General features: G+C 41.8%; 1 pseudogene across 1 annotated transcript in view; it reads left to right on the forward strand.

Moving 5' to 3' along the window:
- Positions 1–20,651, forward strand: part of LOC144286930 (intermembrane lipid transfer protein VPS13D-like) — a 157,192-nt pseudogene that overhangs the window by 73,692 nt on the left and 62,849 nt on the right. The window contains exons 33-41 of the transcript XR_013354875.1: positions 2,542–2,697; positions 3,873–4,080; positions 4,590–4,664; positions 7,178–7,384; positions 8,656–8,745; positions 11,060–11,200; positions 13,914–14,036; positions 16,376–16,450; positions 20,241–20,346. The product of XR_013354875.1 is annotated as an intermembrane lipid transfer protein VPS13D-like (transcript). The remainder of the gene's footprint in view (positions 1–2,541; positions 2,698–3,872; positions 4,081–4,589; positions 4,665–7,177; positions 7,385–8,655; positions 8,746–11,059; positions 11,201–13,913; positions 14,037–16,375; positions 16,451–20,240; positions 20,347–20,651) is intronic.

A 20,651-nucleotide genomic window follows, 5' to 3' on the forward strand; every position in this document is an offset into this window, starting at 1 on the left:
GATATAGCTAAATAAAGCCTGTAGAGATTTCACTTCTTGATTACTTGTTTCTCCCATATAAAGAAACCTTAGTTTGAGAGGAAGGGTTTACGTGCTGGTGTGATGTGAGTCGATCATGAAATTGTAGTTCATCTGCTTTGCAAACCACTCCAGTACCAGCTTTGAATGGAAAATGTTGGTGATTGATTAATGAACTGTCAGGTACAATTGGGTTTTGTGTAGCAGAAGGCCCTGAAACAAAAAAGAAAATGAAACTTTTTTTGCTCTAAAGTTTTAGAAAAACTATAGGCAAAATATTTGACATTCCTGGAAGTTCTTGTTTCTAAGGCAGCACCATTGGATCTGAATTTTAAGATCCCTCTTGTACATCATTGGGGGAGAATTTATAAAGGAAGCCAAATGAGTTGATTTTGAATATAGCATAGGAGCTTAGTTTTACATGTTTTCCAACAGCACTGGAAAATGCTCCCACCCTCCAAAAAAGGGGAAAAAAGCAAGGGAGACCAACAGGAATGCTTTCTAATGTATAGGGTTTTTTTTTCTCTCTCTTTTATTTAAATTCTAGGTAGCATACAGTGCAATATTAGTTTCAGGAGTAGAATTTGGTGGTTCATCATTCACATAGAGCACTCAGTGCTTATCACATGTGCCCTCCTTAATGCCCATCACCCATCTAGCCCATCCCCTACCCACTTCCCTCTGCAACCTTCAGTTCTCCATTGTTAAGAGTCTCTTATGGTTTGTTTCCCTTTCTCTTTAACCCCCCACCCCATATGTTCATCTGTTTTGTTTTTTAAATTCCACATATGAGTGAGATCATAAGGTATTTGTCTTTCTCTGATTGACTTATTTCTGTTAGCATAATACATTCTAGCTGCATCCATGTGATTGCAAATGGCAAGACTTCCTTCTTTTGATGGCTCAAGTAATATTCCATTGCATATACATATATACCAGATCTTCCCCATTCCATTCATCTGTCGATGGACACTTAGGCTTTCCATTGTTTGGCTATTTTTTGTTTTTAAGATTTATTTATTTTAGAGGGTGAGCAGGGGAAAGGGTGAGGGGGGAGGGAGAGACTCCTTAAACAGACTCCATGCTGAACATGGAGCCTGACTTGGGCTTCGACCCCAGAACCTGGAGACCATGACCTGAACTGAAATCAAGAGTCAGCTGCACAACCCACTGAGCCACACAGGTGCCCCTGGCTATTGTTGATAAAGCTTCTATGAACATCGGGGTGCAAATACCTCCTTGAATCTATGTTTTTTTATCCTTCGGGTAAATACTTAGTGTAATTGCTGGATCGTAGGGTAGTTCTATTTTTAACTTCTTGAGGAACCTCCATACGGTTCTCCAGAGTGGCTGTACCACTTTACATTCCCACCAACAGTGCAAGAGGGTTCCCCTTTCTCTACATCCTCACCAATACCTGTTGTTTGTTGCATTGTTAATTTTAGCCATTTTGACAGGTGTGAGATAGTATCTGGTATCACAGTTTTGATTTGCATTTCCCTGATAGATGAGTGATGTTGAGCATCTTTTCATTTGTCTGTTAGCTATTTGGACGTCTTTGGGAAAATGTCTATTCTTCTGCTCATTTCTTAACTGGATTATTTGTTTTTTGAGTCTTGAGTTTGAGAAGTTCCTTATAGATTTTGGTCTTTTGTACTATTCTTGAAGTACGATGAAAATTTGATTGTAGAATGGGAGTCTTTTCTCCCTTCTCCTCTCCCCATAAATATATTTCTTGTTGAACTTTTTATTGTAGAACATTTCAAACATATACAAATATACAGATGAATATAATGAATTCCTATATACCTGTCACCCAGCTTCAGTAATTAATATATTTATTTTCAATTATGAAAGTAACAATTATATTACATCGAATTAGGGGAGGGAAGAATTACCCATCCCTTTGTCTGGAATCTCTATTGACATTTTGGTGTGTTTCTTTTTCCTAAAGTCATGGCCTAATATTATTTTGATGGGGCTGCTTGTTCACATGATCCATGTTGTAACTGTCCTACATTCCATGTGATCTTTTTAATTGTCACTTTAATGATTACAAAAGATTCCATTGAATAGATATGATATAACCTGGATTGATCTTAAATTTTTTATTAACTATTAAATAACAAGTGATTTTCCCCCTGTATTTTGCATTATTTAAATTAGAAATTATTTAGAATTAGAAATTGTTTAAATTAGAAAACTTTGCATAAATTAAATTAGAAATAGGCTAATTTATAGAAAGAAATAGGATTATTGAATAAAGGATGTGAGATTTTTAAGCCTTTTGCCATGTGTCGGTGAGCTATCTTTTATGGAGGGGGTAGGGAGAACCACTGTCCACACTCTTAGCCATAGGCAAGAATGCCAGCCTCCCTCTTGGCAGTATTTATTTCATCAGTTATATGGGTCTTTTGATAATACGGGGCTGATTGCTACCAAGATAGTGATTTTTTTTTTCTACTGATAGTTAGACTTCTAAATCAAACATTAATTTATCCTATACTGTATTTCATTCTCTAGGTGTTTTCGTGCCGACTAGGAAATGAACATGATACAGCTCTTTCAATTGTTGATCCAGTTCAAATTCAAGTGGAACTGGTGGGGAATTCTTCTTATCAGAATAGTTCAGGATTGATGGATGCATTCAATAGTGAAGATTTCCCACCGATCTTAGAGGTAATGATGAAAAATGTGTAGACACATTGATACACTCTCAAACACTGCCCGGTGCCTGAATGACTTACCTACTCTGCTGAGCTCAACATTTTCATCACTTCAGCAAATGCAAAAGAAATACAACATTGTCTCAGTCCTAGAAAGTTGTTTCAGTCTTCTGAAGAATAAAAGACATGTTGATTGATATAATCTTGAAGTTCTGTGAAAGTTTACAGAACGCAGAATGCAACATAGGGAGGAATTTGGATTGTGGGTATAACCGAAGGTAGAGTGAGTCTAAGCGGAGGGACAGGATGTCAATGTGGGAACAGGTGCGCAGGGGTAGAGTAGTCCATGTTAGGAAGTAGCTAAGTCGGGTGGAAGGGGCCCAGCTGACATGAAACAGAGGAGGTCTTGCCAGAACAAAGTTGTGTGTAGGCAGTATGGAGGCCACAAGGTGAAGACGGGGAAGGTGAAGCCAAGCAAGGAAGGTGTAAGGATTTGTAAGGATTCTTGGGCCGAGGAGGAACAGTTAATCCGTTTGAACTGTGGGAGATTGAAAGAGAGAGAAAAGCTATGTTGATTTTTTAATCTATAAGGACAAAATAAGTAATAAACCAAGTGCCACCCCCAGACTTTCCACCAGTCACCCCAGTTTTAAGTGGTCTTGTGCTGGTGTCTTGCTAATGTCGGAGACAGGATTGGGGAAATACTAGTGTGGCACTGGACTGACTTATGGTTATGTTTGGAGAAAGAAGAGGTAATTTTTGTTGAGTGGGCAGTTGGTTTCAGAGATTTAAAAAAATTAAATGAATCAAAGCAAAATGGATTCACAGAATGCTAATAGGCGATCTCATTCCTTCTAGAGCCGTTTTCTTATTCTCTGCTTTGGTAATTAATATACTTGTAAGGAAATCATCTGACTGAAATATTCATTGCTATAGTAAATATTCTAGCTTTTTATTTTTTATTTGATGCAACTTTGTGAACATTTGACCTCATAGTAGAGATGTCTTACTTCATGACTCTTAGTGCTTAATTTTAAGATCCTCTCAGTCTTCAAAATGAAAAAAATGAATATAGTGTCTGTGGACTTCTAGAATTTGAATTGGGAACTATACATACACGTAAGAAAGAGGTATGGGTGTAAAAGTGAATGCAACTTGAAAAAACTGCTGCCTTTTCAATTTTGTTAGATTCAGTTACAAGCCCTGGATATCAGACTCTCCTACAACGATGTTCAGCTATTTCTTGCCATTGCAAAATCCATCCCAGAGCAAGCTAATGCTGCAGCGCCAGACTCAGTGGCCTTGGAGGCCAGCTCCGTTAGCAGTTACCTTCCCGGCACATCTAGAGCTGGAGAGATCAGAGAGGGGACAAGACATACCTTAGATCCTGTCTTGGGTAGGTGTGGAACTATGAAACCTACTCAGGTTGCCTAATAGCTCCCCTTCTGGTTAACTGTTAAGATTTTCTTTTGCACAATTAAATTGTTCAGAGTATAATTGTATGTCATTAAGTGTAATTATAAGTATGATGCTGTAATTTTTAAAAATTTAAGAACAAATACAACACCCCAAACTGATGGCTCTAGCCTACACTAGTTTTCCTTTTACCATTTCTTCCAGAGTTCTATGAATAATGCTAAAGTTGTTTTAAACTTGAGTTTTCTGCCAGTGTAATGTGAATAACACTAAATTTCAGTTTTCAGCTTTTATAAACACAATCAGTATTGGGAAAAGATTCTTAAAAAATTCAGTGTACACTTTGGTATGTCTCCAGATAGGAGCCCATTTTTGTCTAGAGAAATGTTTTAGCCAGCAGTTTCTGAATTTCTTTTCTTTTTTCTTCAGTTACGCAGTGGACTAACTTATGTAAACTTACTTATAAAAATTATGTACGTTTTTTTCTAGAGTTACAGCTGGCTAGACTGCAGGAACTGGGATTCAGCATGGATGATTGTCGCAAAGCCCTTTTGGTGTGCCAAGGTAATTTGCACAAGGGTTTCCTTGACTTGTTGTCTATCTTGATGATAGGCTTGCTTCTCATATGCCGCCCCCACCCCCACCCAACCCGCTCCCACAAGTTGACTGAGAACCGGACTGTGTTTTGAAGGCCCTCTGTGGTTGTCTGTGGGCTGAACATGATCTTGGACTGGGCATAATAACAAGCAGCGGTATTTCATAGTGGATGATAATGGGGCCCTGGGGCCGATGCTGGGGTTCAGGTCTTTGCTGCTTTTTGATTACTTATTAGTGACTTGGGCAAGTCACTTAGCCTCTCTGTACCAGTGCTTCCTTATCTGGAAAAAGAGAATGAGAGGACTTCCCCTGGAGGTTTGATATAAATAGGCACTATAGACAAAGCACTTAGGCAAAGTGCCTGGCACACAGCAGGTGCTTTATGCTGTTAGCCAGTGTTCGGGGGTAGTGGTAGTGGTGGTGATACTGGTAGTTGTGCCCACTGAGCTCCCATATGCCTCAGCCTGAGTTTCCTGATTGAATCTTTGTAGCCCTTAAAGGTGGGCATTATTGTCCCAGCTCCAGGTAAGGAAACTGGCGCACATAGGTTAAGTAAACTGATCTGAGATCCCCCATTAGTGAGAGGCTAAGATGGGCTGAAAGCCAAGTCTGCCGCTGTTCTCTCTGCTGCAGAGTACCCCCTTTCCGCCTCCCTCCATATTGCCCTTTCTCTTAAAACAGGAAGATAGAGCAAAAGCTGTGTCATTTCTAGTCTGCGCTTGCATGTACATTTCTCTACCTCTTTACATACTATGTAAATCCATACATATAAAGACACATGTACATATAATATTGTGTGTATGTTGGCAGATTATACTGCAAATACAATTTTATAACCTCTTTTACAGTACAATTTTGTTGAATTATAATTACAATACCAGAGTCTTCCCATGTCGTTAAAATTGTTTATAAATACTGAATTGTTTTATATTGACCTAATGATTTAACTATTCTTTGTTTTTCATTCATTAAATATTATACACTATTCTGTAACAAATATTTTCTGGTACGAACTTCTGTCTGTATCTTTTAGAATTTCCTTGGTGGAGGGCAGCCTGGTGGCTCAGTGGTTTAGCGCCACCTTTGGCCCAGGGCCTGATCCTGAAGACCCAGGATTGAGTCCCACGTCAGGCTCCCTGCATGGAGCCTGCTTCTCCCTCTGCCTGTGTCTCTGCCTCTCTCTCTCTCTGTGTTTCTCATGAATAAATAAAGTATTAAAAAAAAAAAAATTTCCTTGATGGCCAGACCTAGTAGTATAAATATTGGCTCAAAGGGTATAGATAGATTTTTTAGACTTTTTACTCAACTTGGCAGATCTTCTAAAATGTTGTACCAGGTCAAACTCTAACCAGTTATGTGTGAAAATACTAGTCCTATCACACAGTTGTTCACATTAACTATTACCTTTTTCCTTCTGGAAAAAAAGAAAGGCGGATCTAGTTATCTTGCATTCCTTAGCTTTGTTTTTACCTAGGTGTCACTGTTAGTTTAATTATCTCAATACCCCATGGTGTTTACATTTTCTATTCTTTTATCTCTTTAACACAACATTTCTTTTTAATTTCTAAGAGCTTTTATGGTTTTTGTTAATTTTTATTTCTTTAGTACTTCTTAAGTCATTCCATTAGTCACAAAAATGATAACAAGAACTAAAGTTAGTAGAGCCTCTATATGTTCCAGGCTCTGCTTGTAGGAGAACTTTACTTGTACTTGTCTGTTTCCTCCTTGTGGCAGCCCTGTGAGTGCATGCTGTCAGGCATAGAGGCACTGTGTAAATTGCTCAAGATCCAACATCTTCTAGGTGCTGGAATCAGAAGCCACACCATCTTTCTCTAGAGCCTGTGCCCTTAACCATTTACCCCTGTGCGGTGCACTGGATTCTGGTAATTTATAAATATGGGATTGCATTGTTTTCCTTTGCTTTTTTAGCTTTAGCAGTCTGGTAGTGTTCAGGGGACTATTATTTTAACTGTTGTATATTACACACATGCACTTCTCATTGCTGTCTGTTCTCAAGGAATTTGTGACCAGTTGAGAAGAGGAAGTATGTACAGATTAAGACATTTGAGAACAGTCACAAAGTAGCACATCAGTACGTACAAAGTACAAAACTACACAGCAACAATTACATACTTCCCTACTCAGTGACATCTAGAATTTGGACCCTATCTTCTCCTCTCCTCTCCTTCGTCAGATGTCATACTAGTGGAGGGATGGCTCCTGGAGGCATTTTGAACTAAATCATGAAGGATGGTGAACTTGAGTGGAATGTGTGTGCAAGGGGTCTTCATTCTTTTTGCTTAGAAGTAGACTTCCTATATGATGCCAGGTTTTTTCTTCTTTTTTAAGTTTAAGAGTACATCTGGGAGCAGGGTTCTCTTGGGCTGTCCAGTAGGTCCCTTAACACTTTATTTCCCCTATGAGCTGCTTCAGTGTCTGTAAAAACTGGCTGAACTGATCACCTTTAAATTTTCTTGAAGGCCAACTGAAAAAGGCGGCAAGTTGGTTGTTTAAGAATGCCGAACCTCTGAAATCTCTTTCTCTGGGTACGAGTGGCCGCGAGAGCCAGGGGCCTATGGCGGCGCGGCTCATTTCTGGAGTGGAGGTGAAAGCCGAAAGCGTGTGCATCTGCTTCATCGACGACTGCATGGATTGTGACGTCCCTCTGGCTGAGCTCACCTTTTCCCGTGAGTGTTTTCCGAATGTTCACATTCATCTTGAAGATTTGCGGTTATTGCCGAGTTATTTGGGGGCCCGTCTTCTTTTTCTTCTTTTTCATTTTTCTTTTGGGTGTGTGTGTGTGTGTGTGTGTGTGATGTTCATGCTCCCCACTTAGTAGTACTATGGGTGAAATTTAGTTAATTGTTTTACATATGTTTTTCATTATTTGTATTTTAAAGAAATGTCTATGTATTTGCCATATGTGGCCTTCAGCCTCCAGTTTGGAAATAATAGACATTGTCATTGATGAAATTTCTGTTATATTAACAGCTCTAGCTAAATAATTCCTGATGTCTCCTTTTTGTTTATCTTTGTATGTATCTAAAGACTGTAATGAGTCCTGTTATTAGAGGTGTTTAAAAGATAAGCTCAGAAAATGCTCTGCTCTATGTTTGAAAAGGAAGTGCACAGAATCTTAGACTGTTCACCTCAGAGAGCTGTCCGTAAGGGCCCTGAGAGCCGTCCGTCAGTAGTGGGGCAAGAGGACGAGGACCTCTCCCTCAGCCATGTCATCACAGGCAGTGTTAGATGGGGCTTCTGTGGAGAGTACAGGAAATCTCACCACTGGGTTCACTTTCAATTTTCCACTTTTTCAACCTTGCTGGCCTCTTTTTACTTCAAGGAAAGATCTGTCCTGGGGATTAAGTTTGACCTTCTGTCCACGGGAGAAGCTTCCTGTTCCCTGTGCTTCAAGCCCCACAAGGGCCACTTGATTGAGAGTAATAGCTGGAATTTTGCCCGAGTGTCTTCTGCAGGGAATAATTACTTCTTATTTTTCTATGGTAACCTTAAAATTTTGAGCTAATATTCCTCAGGACATAACTGCTCTTACCAGCCTGCCTCCTGATTTTCAGATATTCAGGGCAAAATATGTTTTTTTATGTTCCTGCACACTTCAGATGCACCGAGGTGCCTGGGTGCCGGGGCTGGGCTGGGAAGGGAAGGAGGCAGAGGAGGCCTTTGCCTCAGGCACGACATGGAAAGGGGTGCCAAGAGACTCAGGAATGAAGACAAATAACACTTTAACACAGTGTTGTTTTTTTTTTTTTTTTTTTTTAAATCACAGTTCATGGAGAAAACCCATGATGAACAAAATATCAAAATTTTGTGTGCTTTCCTATGAGGTCATTAGTATCAGGTAGGATTAGTGTCTGTCTCTTTGCTGAGACTTAATCCAAGAAAGAAAGTTCTGGTTGTTCTTGCCTGGCAGCTGCTATAACATATGCTTCCTTTGCAGGTCTGACTTTTCTGCAGCATGTAAGAACTAGCCCTGAAGGGTACGCCCACTTCACCCTCTCCGGAGATTATTACAACCGTGCCCTGTCAGGTCAGTACCTAACATAAGTGATCGTGGGATTTAAAACCCACACTTTAATTATTTGCCTGGGTCTACCTCTACATAAATTTTGCATGAGGGGAGGGAGGCGGGGCCAGGCAGGGAAAGGTGAAACACAAGTGACTGCATAGGCACAAAAGATACAGATTTTTTTTTCCCCTAACATATCTGATATGTTGCAACTGAGTTATTTAAAAACAAGTTTTCCTAGTTAGTTCTTTTCAGTGCTAGAGTTTGGGTCATTCTAGAACATGAGATTGCTCAGGAGCAAAGAATCATTTGGCCCTGACAGAAGCTAAATTTCAAGGGAGATTTCTGCCCATAAGCATTTTAAACTTCAAGCCTCCTTCCTCCTTGCTGGACCTGTTTCATTAAAAGCATACTGAATCAGTGATAATGTACAACCTGCCATGCCCTACTCGCTCAAGCAAAATACAGTTGATCAGAGCAGGTGATTATGGAATCTGGATAATAATGCAAAAACGTTTTCAGGTTTCTTTCCTTCCACTGGAAGGATCAAGGTAAGGGCCCATACACACGGACATTCAGGAGGCATCATAAACCAGGGCTGAGCAGTTTGAGTGTGAACTTTGCCTTAAGATATTTCTTAGTAGGTGTGGACAGAATAGAGCCATACGGCCTGAGGCTTAGACCCCAGAGTGACTGCTCCCTCTGATTTCAGTGGAGAATGAAGTGTCATCAGTTGTGCTGCTGCAGATGGTTCTAGAGTGTATGTTAGTTAGCATTTTTTTAACTGTTGAACATGTTTAACTTGAGAATACTGACCGAAGTCTTACTAGTTGAGGGAGACTCTTATGGGGCATATGGAAGCCATTTTTCTGAGAATCATTCATTTTCCCAGAGCAAATCTTACTTTTAAAGTCCTATGAACACTTTTAGGTCACTAAAGGTCAAGTAGTGCGAAGGGACGAATGTATCTACTTATTGCTACATATTGGGTTGGATTTCTGTTGGTCAAGAGGCTGATCTGTGACTGATGGAGTATTATAGTTAGAAAACTTAAAAATGAACTGTCTTGAAAAGTTGAGTCTTTAAAACCATGGAGAGGTACCATTTTTCTCACCTAGCACGCTGGCAGAAATTAAGTGTGACTCTACTATGAGCCACAGAACTCTAACTGCTTGCCATTAGAACTGTAAGTTGGTACAAGCACTTTGGAAAACAATCTGATGTGCAGCAGGGTTAAGTATAAGCATACTCCACAGCCCAGCAGTATACTTCTAGGTCTGTACCCCAGAGGATCCCAAGCCCCCGTGGTAGTATTCTTCCTATAGCTATAAATCTGTAGGCTCAAGGGAATATTTCACAGAAGTAGAATGAATACAGATTGTGGTGTGGTCATAAGCAGATTACAATTCACTGGGGAAAATAAATGTGCCACAGCTATGTGGCAGCGATACGAGTGAGTCTCAGAGGCACGTGGTCGGGCAAAAATAGAAACTTGCAGAAGAAAAAAAAAAAGAAACTTGCAGAAGAACATGTATGGCAGGATTCCATTTACATAAAGATCCCCCATAGGACAGACTCACCACTATGTTCTGGAGACACGCATGTATCTGTGTGGTAAAACTATAAAAAAAGAGCAAGGAAATGAATAAAACTCCAAACTAATGTTTACTTGGAGTTGGGTGGAAGAGGGTTGGTGGGAAGGGAGCTGACATGGGAGAGTGGCACTCAGGGACTTCAGAGGAACTAAGGATTTTCTATTTCTTAAGCTGAATAGTGGCTACATGAGTGCTTGTAGTAATTTTATTCTTTAAACCATACATATGTGTTGTTTTCATTCTTTTTTGTACACAGGATATTTGAAGATTAGAAACTTGAAAAACTTAAGTGAATGAATTTCCAATTATGCTCTACCTATTTATTCAACCAGTGGGTTCTTAACATAAGCAGGAGAATCAAATTTAATGGAATTTAATGGTTACTTCAGCCACTGAGAGCACTTTTCCATCCTGAGTCTGAGACTCCTTTTTCTATTTTGAGTGGATCAAAAGCAGGTCCTCCCTGCTCTTTAATAGCGAGGGTATATATCCTCTGTGCCTTTCTTCCTCCCACCTTGGAGACCCTGGGGCATGTGTCTGTCCTTCCACTCACATCCTCTAGACAGCACAGACATCTGTGGGGTGACCTGTAGCTAAAGATGGTGCTTTCGCTGTGAATCACGTTGGAAATAGAAAGCTATTAAGCCAGAGTTTGTCCTTGCTGAGCATTTGTGAACAGCGTTCCCCTCTAAACTCTTGATATCTGCCTAACAGATGTCTTCCTTCCTGTGTTCTTGTAGGCTGGGAGCCATTTATCGAGCCATGGCCATGCTCTGTATCCTGGCAACAACAGGCAGCTAGTCGCCTCCACCCTCCCCGACTGAAGCTGGAAGCCAAGGCCAAACCCCGCTTGGATATCAACATCACTTCTGTACTGATTGGTGAGTGGAAAGTTGTGTCTAGAAGACTGATACCTTTCTGTACTGCAGTCTTTTGTCTAGAAGACTGTTGACCCTGGTTTAGCAGATATCTGAGCCCACATTGGACATCACCCATTCACCGGGGCTGCTCTCCTGATAAACCCCAGCCTAGCTCATGGTTCTTTTCATCCCATTGCTCCAGAGTTGGCATCTTGTATTAATGCTGTTAGTGATCAACCAAGAGCTGAGACTGTTGGGAAACATAACTCTCTCTCTGTTTGGGATGAATCTTCTCCCTGATGATGCTTGGTCACAGGTTTTTCTTAAATATCTGAGAAGTGAGTATAGATTCCCTTCTTTCAGGCTACTCCTACACAGAATAATTCTTAAAAGGTATAATTTTGACCTTGTCTTTACAGTAGGATAAATTGCCTGTACTATTTCCTCTCAAGTCATCATGTTGACCTGACTCTGAAAATCACTGGGTTGAAGGGTTGCCAAGCTAATGGTGTGTGTTCTTAATGTTTTTTGAAAACACTGAAACGTACATTCCTGGATTCACTGTAGTGAGTCGGAACCACTCTGTGCTTGTATTTATATCATCTAAGAGAAAAGTAACATTCTCATAACAGTCAGGTGTTGCCTGCCTTTGCTGTGAAAACCCACTCTATTTGAATCATTGATCTACATGGTCTGATTTTTGGTAATACTGGGTTATCTGAGTGATAACACTACTGCAAATCTGTGAACTTTCTTTAGTGGATGTGATTGAGGCTCATAGGATATCCATTGGCTTATTTTGTGTCATAATAAGATGCAGAAAACGTATAGTGAAATGAGATGGTAAGTTTATTGATTCCAAAGTTTTATTTTTTTTTTCGTTTTATTTTTTTTTATTTTTTTAATTTTTATTTATGATAGTCACAGAGAGAGAGAGAGAGAGAGAGAGAGGCAGGCAGAGACACAGGCAGAGGGAGAAGCAGGCTCCATGCACCGGGAGCCCGACGTGGGATTCGATCCTGGGTCTCCAGGATCGCGCCCTGGGCCAAAGGCAGGCGCCAAACCGCTGCGCCACCCAGGGATCCCTGATTCCAAAGTTTTAAAACCACTGTTTGACATTAACGGATTTCATTCATTAAATTTGCCCAATTAACCTCATGATCATTCTGTACTGTATTATTTTGATACTATGTTATTTCTTATATAATGTGTTCATCTGGAAATTTAGATAAAGTTTAGCATAGCTTTTTGGAAAGCTGTAATAAACAAGACCTTAAAAGAGGTTTATTGATATTTCTGATGAGCATCTATTTAAAAATGTCTTCCAAAAAAAAAAAAAAAAAGAAAATGTCTTCCAAAAGGCATTCTTTTCTGTAGTAAAGCTGTTTTTTTTTAAAATCTCCAATTCCTTATTTCTTTCTTTTTTCTTTTTGAAAGATTTTGTTTATTTATTCATGAGAGAGAGGCAGAGACACAGGCAGAGGGAGAAGCAGGCTCCATGTGGGACTTGATTCCGGATCCCAGATCACGCCCTGAGCCAAAGGTAGACGTTTAACTGCTGAGCTCCCCAGGTGTCCCGTCCAATTCCCTATTCCTAATGCTGTGCTGAAACCCAGAAATATTACTGTGACCCCTTAGCGTTTAAATAAGTCTTACATATAGCCAACTATTGGAACCGCAAACTGGAGATCAACAAGTTTTGTTCTACAAAGTATCTTACCTTAACTAGTAGAAAAGGTCTTTCTCCAGGGATGGTGCATCAATTATTTTGTTAACCTGCCCTTCCCATTATATTTCCCTTCTAAAAATAGTAGAACCACTCCTGGAGAACTGTCCACTGGATTTCCGCTTCCTGAGATATTCGTAGTCTTTTTTTTTTTTTTTTTTTTTTAAGATTTTATTTATTTATTCATGAGAGACACAGAGAGGCAGAGACACAGGCAGAGGGAGAAGCAGGCTCCATGCAGGGAGCCGGATGTGGGACTCGATCATGGGACTCCAAGATCACACCTTGGTCCAAAAGCAGGCTCTAAACCGCTGAGCCACCCAGGGATCCCTGATATTGGTAGTCTTTAATAGCCTCCTCACTGGTTTTTCTGTCTTGAAACTCTGCCCCCTTAGCATAGCATAGCATAGCATAGCATAACATAGCAAACCCTTCACAAACTACTTCCCTTTTCTAGACTGCTTTGCTGTGTCCCTATCCCAGTATGTTGGGCCAGAGTCACACTACATTATTCATTGTTCCCTAAAAGGGCTATGTACTTTCATGTCTTTAAAATCTTTGCATATGCTGTTCTCTTGGCCTGGAATGTCCCCGTATCCCTAATCCCATTGGTAAACTTTTGATCTCTAACCTCTGCTCATTCCTCTCGACCCAGAACAAAAGTCCCCATATCTCGGAAGATTCCCGTGGACCTTGGTGTGGACTCTCCCACTTCTGTCAAAGCAGAATAAATCTTCCCCTGTTCTGTGCTCCCGTAGAATTTTATTTATGTCTTTATTTTAGCTCCTTCCACTTTATGGTTTTGTGGTGATAGTTGTTTGGCTAACATTGATTTCTTTCAGTGGAGCATGAGTTCTCCAGGGGACAGACTTTCTGAGAACCTAGCATAGCGCCGAGCACGCAGTAAGGCATTCAACAAAAGCTTGTTTTGCTGAATTGAAATTATTTGACTCAAACCCTCAATCTTTTCTATTTCCGTTCTTAATATCTTTGGGGAATTCTTTCTAGACCAGTATGTAAGTACCAAGGAATCGTGGATGGCAGATTACTGTAAACAGGACAAGGAAATAGATTCAACCTCAGCAGAAGACTGGATGGGCTCTTCAGTGGATCCTCCATGCTTTGGACAAAGTAAGATTTTTCTCTACAAATGTCTGACTAAATCACAGTTGACCAACACAGCCATGTTTCATTGAGAAATCCAAATAGAATCATCATTTTCTGTGAAAACAAAACAAAACAAAAAGCAACCTGTAGGATATTCTGTCTTGTGTAGTTCTATTCTAATCTTTGCAGGAGACACTTTTCTGGCACAAGGTACTGAACTTTTAATATGGGCTCTAATTCCCCCTTTGTGGGAGAGAAAAGATCTGCGATAGTTTTCTAAATTCTAGTAACATTGCATATGAGCTGGTACTTCTGAAACACAGCAAGATCAGCCACTGGTTGGTGTGTTTAACTTGGCAAAACTTCCCAGTTGATTTGGACTTTCTGATTGGATATTACAAACTGTCTTTTCAGCTTTCTAAATCTAGAGGTGCAGAGTGTGGATATATTCTTGAAGGGAGGACCGGCAGGAGCCCATATGGAAGAAATTGTTAAAAGGAGGGCTCCGTATTGTTCATAAAGCAGAAAAGAATTGAATGCCCAGCCTTTTGAAGAATGAGCAGTCCGTTTGTTCTCTCTTAACGATGTTTTCTTTCCTTATTTAATGCCCTACCATGGAGCTCTGATTTCCTTAGAGCAGGGGGTACTGTGGCGGCTAACCATGTGGCCCTTCATTTCTCCACAAGCCATTGTCCTCCAAATTCAACTCAGCCTAGCTCTGTCCGGGTGGTTTCTTTGGGGAGTCTTGGCTGGACTTCACATAGCTCACAAATGCTTAAATATTCCCTCTGGTCTGCAAACATGTCACGGGAAGATGGATTTTCTGAGTTTATGAAGTATTTGAACTGGTGCGTCTGTCCTCAGGGTGTAGAAGTGGACCGTCTGCCTTGCACTTCCAGAAGGAGGACAAGGAAATGTCAGCTACGTTTGTTCTCTGTATTCCCAGGCCGTTGCTTCTGAGTCTCCAGGTCATTGCTCAGGAGCCAGGGCTTTTCAGATATCATCAGCTTCAATTCTGGCTCCTCCTCTAACCTTCCCAATTTGTGTGTTAAAAGAATGTACAGTCTACCCAGAAGACTCTGTATAACCTTTGTAATATGCAGTGTGTCCTAGAGAGTATGTTGCATACAAGGGGATTGAGATACAGACTCAGTGTAAACATAAGGAAGGCCTAATCTTCAGGATTCTGCTGAAGGATTTTCTTTGTCTCCACCCCTCCACCTTTAAAAAAAAAAATTTTCTCCTCTTTCTTTGTAGTTAATAAGCTGCCTTATCTGTGTTGAATGCCAATACCAAATTAAAGCTGGATTTTTATTTACCTATAGATTTTTATGGTTACCTAGGCTGCAGGGGTATATCTTTTAAATTAGACATAAGTGAATATACCTGAATTTCCAAATCTCCTTTCCTGTTGAATGTTCCTGGGCAACACCACATGTGACAGATGAGATTGTATTCTTTTAACAGGTCTACTAAATTAACTGTGGGGAATTTGTTTCGAAAGTCAGTAGACTTGCACCTTGTTGAACCGATCACATCTTTCAGTTCCTGTTGATGAACATTTAGTTACAGTCCCCACAAATTTGTGCATTTCATTCAGGCCAGCTTCAAAATGATCCCTTGAAAGAGAGATTCTTTTTTTTTTTTTGAGAGGCAGGCTCCCTGCAGGGAGCCCGATGTGGGACTCTATCCCAGGACCCAGGGTCACGCCCTGAGCCGGAGGCAGACGTTCAACCGCTGGGTGGCACAGCACCTTAGAAAGTTCAGTAGTTTTGTACTCAAAGGACATTTAATGGAAATACCAAATGTAAGTGTTCTAAAAACTTCCATGTTTAATTTATAATCTAAGTAATACTATGAGGTAACCCCTTGGTGGAGACTGTTTAAACTTGGAATGCACATTGACTCTTTCCCTTGAAATTTCGAAACCTCTGGGGGATTAGCATTCTGCTGCCACTGCCTTTCCAAATTGGGATGGAGCCACTGCCACCCTCGTCTGTGCTGGTCGGTCTTGGTAACTTTTCCATGCCATTTAAGAGCATACATACTTTAAGTGAAAAGTCCTCAAAAGGCTTGTCATTTCTGTTAAAGAGAATCTTGACGATGTTTTCTTTCCCTAGTCCAGAAAAACAGGAGCATGCTACTGTGACACATCCTCCACAGTAAAAGCCAGCATAAAAATATCTTGCTCACTTTGTCAATACTTTCTTAGCTCTTAGCAATCAGTGAAGGGAACGATCCTGTAACTGCATGATGCTCGCTATTTTTATAATGTACTCTTTTTGTGCTTATGTTTTGGAAGTGGGTCTTCTTATTCGCTTTATTTATTCTTACCCTCTAACTTTGTCTTTCCTGTCTACCAGGCCTCCCCCTTGTCTACCTTAGAACTAGGAGTACAGCCAGTCTGACTAACCTAGAGCACCAGATCTATGCTAGAGGTACAGTATAGCCAAGCGAGGGCTTGTTTTATTTTCCTATTTGAAGAACTGCCTTGTACACTAAATTTCTGTGAATGGGAGCTGAATGGGATATCCCAGGTTTGAGTACTCTGCTTTATTTTTTTTTTAATTTATTTTATTTTATTTATTTATGATAGTCACATAGAGAGAGAGAGAGGCAGAGACATAGGCAGAGGGAGAAGCACGCTCCATGCACCGGGAGCCTGACGTGGGATTTGATCCCGGGTCTCCAGGATCGCGCCCTGGGCCAAAGGCAGGCGCCAAACCGCTGCGCCACCCAGGGATCTAGTACTCTGCTTTAATAGCAAGGAAGACCACTTCAGACTGATGAATAGAGTGACACCTTTTATCAGGAGCAGGTGATGTGCGTCTTCCCTCTCTCCTAACTCTCCACGCTGTGGAATCAACTCCATGGTATATGGTGCAGAAATACCCAGTGTCTGGGGTGATTTCTCTTTTTGAAAAATAAGAAAATGGAGGAAAGCCACCCTCCCTCAGGCAGTGCTGCAGGTCTTTGTTTATAGAATCCTTAGTGAACATTTATTCTTACAGCGATGCAAGGGGCTCTGTGGAGTAGAAGCTGCCGTGACCAGGAATTGAGCTAAGAAAAAATTTACCAGTAAATATTTGCAAAGACACAAACCTTGGTTTCTTTAGCTATAAATTGAAGTGCTTCAGAGATAGGAAATGAAATGTGCCTCATTTCTGTCTCTGACCCTTTAAGTTTCCAAGAATTTGACTAAGAAGTCAATATGATAGAGAACACCTTAAACCTCCAGGAATGGGAATCCCACGATGTTCATTCCTTCACTTGTTTGAAGGAGTGTGATTTAATCGGAATGATTTATGTCTGTACTTGGCAAACACCAGGTCCTGCCAGGGTCATGATATATTGTGTAAAAAAGAGCGTTTGAGCTTCCTCTACCAGGAGTTTGGAACAGGGATGTTCATACATGGAGGCAGTACAAGGGTCTTTCCTGCAAGGTTTTACCAAGATGGATGTGGAGGGGGAGGGTTCACAAAGGAAGCCTGTGATCCCATCTTCATTTATTAATAGATTTAGACGCTCAGCTTTTCTGCATCTGTTATTTAATCTTTCAGGCTAAGTAGCCTGGGCGCCTTCCTGATGAGGGAGACGGAGTAATTTGCCTTTGTTCACATGACCAGCTGGTAGCAGGCCTGGGACTTTAATCTGTTTCTTATGATTTACAAACCAGGTCCTTTCTGATAGACTGGACGCTTACATGGCGTGGAGACCTGCACTGTTTATAAGGGCCACATTGCTCTGTGAAACCAGCCCAGCAGGGTAGCAATTCCCTCAGCTGTCTGAAACCCAAGTTGGACTTGAGGAGCCCTCTATTCTCTTGGCCTATCAAGGAATGAGGTCTGCTCACTAGAGGCAGATTTTCTGGGGCCACCAGGGAATACTGCTCTCTTGGATGGACTTGGGAATGTTGTTCCCTGGTGCTGTGCCAAAGACAAGTATGCAGTTGACTCGGGCTCCAGTGTGGGAGATGTCGGATTTGTCCCCTGGTGTCGGGTTTGGATTCGTGAGCACTGCATGTTAGTTATTCTCAGAGGCGCGCGCTGCTGCGGTCTGTGCTGGTGGGTGTGATCAACCCACGAAGCTTGGGGACCTAAGCAGTGTGCTGACCCCGGCTGCTTCATTCCAGAGTGACATACTTGTGACTGTCTTTATATGGACGCCTAGCACTTTCTCCTGTATTGCAGTGTGATCAAAGCAATTTGCCACCTGTTCTTTTTAAATCTAATTTGCAAATGGAAACTTACAGTCTGGCTCACAGTGGGATATGAAAGCACATCTGGCTTCTTTTCCTCCTGGGTCCTTTATCTGCTGTAATAAAGCAGCTTTCTCATGCACTCCTGGAGAGGGAGGTGCCTTTCAAGGTGGCACAATAAGCCCTGTTTACCCTGCAGACAGCTCTTAAATCTTTTACTCCCCCTCTGCTCTTGTCACCAGCCTCACAGCTACTCCTTGATTTTGTACTTGATGTCATTTTTTTTTTTTAAAAGCCAACCTTGCGAACCAAGTGAAGTCATTGGCATGAGAAATGGGTCTATTCTAGGTGGTTTTCCATGAGATGTTCTAGGAGATTATCATCGGAAGTATGTGGGGTATCTCTAAAGACTAACCACAGAATTGTAGGGACACCCTGCAGATCACATGTTTGTTTTATCGGATCACCATTTCTCAGATTCCCTTGAGCCATTGTCCTTAGCAAAACAGAACTTGCCTTAGCTTGAAATTGCTTGTTTTTGCAGCATTTATAGTACTAGCTTCTGAAAACTTTAGGAGGCACAAAGGAGAAGAAAAGAAAGTGATTACTTTTTAAAAGCCAGTTCCTGACTTTTATGGTCCTGGCCCAGGCCTTATTCTGGCGGTGGGAGAAGGCAGGGTCTGTTGCAGTTTACCTTCTTGTTTTGCTGACAGGAAACATGTGGACCTGTAAGGTGTGTTTAATTTTGCTCTAGAGTTCTCGTCGGGCAGTTGTGGTCACCTTTAGATGTCATTTTGCATGGCTGTGGACCACTGGGTCCCGGTGTTGCTCAGCCTGTCCTTGCGCTTTAAAGCTGGGCGCACAGTTTGTGGGTGGTGCCCGTGAGGCGTGAGCGCATGGCCGGTGCCTTTGGGGTTCTGTCTCCACCTGCTCTCAGTGTGACCCACCGACCCACGGGACCTTGGTAAGAGGAGCCGTGTCATACCTCATGGCCGGGCAGTGGTGCCGGCAGAAGGATCTCAAGGCAGCCTGGATGCTGGAAACCCATTTCTGGCCGCATGGTCTCTTGCTTCTCTGTTTTCTTAGAATGGTTATAGTCAGGTCTCTGGGATTTGGTTACTTGCAGTTTTGGATCAGTCAGTGTTTCTTTCCAGTTTCCCTGATTAGAAGCGATTTTATGAAAAGAAACCCTACTTTATGCCCCTTTTGTAGAAGCCCTAGTTCCTACCTAGTAGCAGACAGTGGTGGTATCTATGTTAAAAAATGAGCTTAAAATTTCATTTAAAAAGTTTTTGGATACTATACTTCTGATCCTCCAGGGAAGGGGAAGAAAGTATTAGTTTAAGAGAATAAAAAAGAGTGGTTTTTTAAAGATTTTATTATTTATTTATGAGAGACACAGAATGAGAGATGCAGAGACACAGGCAGAGAGGAGCAGGCTCCCTGCGGGGATCCTAGGATTCCAGGATCACGCCCTGGGCTGAAGGCAGATGCTCAACCACTGAGCCCACCACGTGTTCCTGAAAAACGTGTTCTTTCTTTTGTTAAAATATGCATAACATGACAGAAGTATAGCTTTTATGGAAAGGGAGGCTGTTAACGGGCAGGCGTTTTGGACAAAGTGTGAGTGTGTATGTGCACTGTATCTTGCTATGGTTGGGGTCACTCGCTGAGAATATATTCCTCGGGGCTTGTGGGGGTCCATCTCCCTCTGCTGATAGCAGCCAGTTAGGGCCTGGTTGAGGTTAGCTCTCCTGAGGTAAGGTTCACTAGAATCGTGGGAGGATTGGGGGCTGGGAGTAGTCCCACATCACAGCTAGCTGGTGCAGGGACCGCCACCATGTAGCAGACAGCAGACAACTTGGAGATCCCATATGTCCCACTGACACCTGTGGCGGCGCCGTGTCTGTGGCCGCCACCATCCGCCCCTCTGCAGGAGAGGCAGTCGGGGCACTGCGCGTGGGTCTGGGGAGGGTCTCTGCCACGCACGGAGAGGCCTGTGCTAACAGCCTTCCTCTGTTTGCCTGTAGCAGAGGTGAAGACCCCCAAGCGCCGGCAACCATTCGTCCCTTTTGCTCTGAGGAACCACACGGGCTGCACTTTGTGGTTTGCCACCCTGACCACCACACCCACCAGGTAAGGCACGCCGAATAGGTCACCCTGAGCCGTCTCTGCCACCAAAGGCTCCTGAGTGCCAGCCCAGCACAAGGTGGGCCCCTTCAAGAAGCTCTTAGGATTATAGTTGAATTAATAACTTGCCGTCTTGTTGAAATTTATGACAGAGGTGGAATCTGCAGCCAGAGAAGTAGATCTCAAGTCTGAAATGTCCCAATTATGACCCTGACCCTGGGGTCACATTATGTTTAAGCTAAAAGTCAAGCAAATTAAGGATGTGAGTAGGAAGTGGGAAGGAAAAGTCATCCCATCTTTTCTCCTCCGTT

This window comes from Canis aureus, chromosome 16 (genome assembly GCF_053574225.1).
Source record: "Canis aureus isolate CA01 chromosome 16, VMU_Caureus_v.1.0, whole genome shotgun sequence".
NCBI lineage: Eukaryota > Metazoa > Chordata > Mammalia > Carnivora > Canidae > Canis > Canis aureus.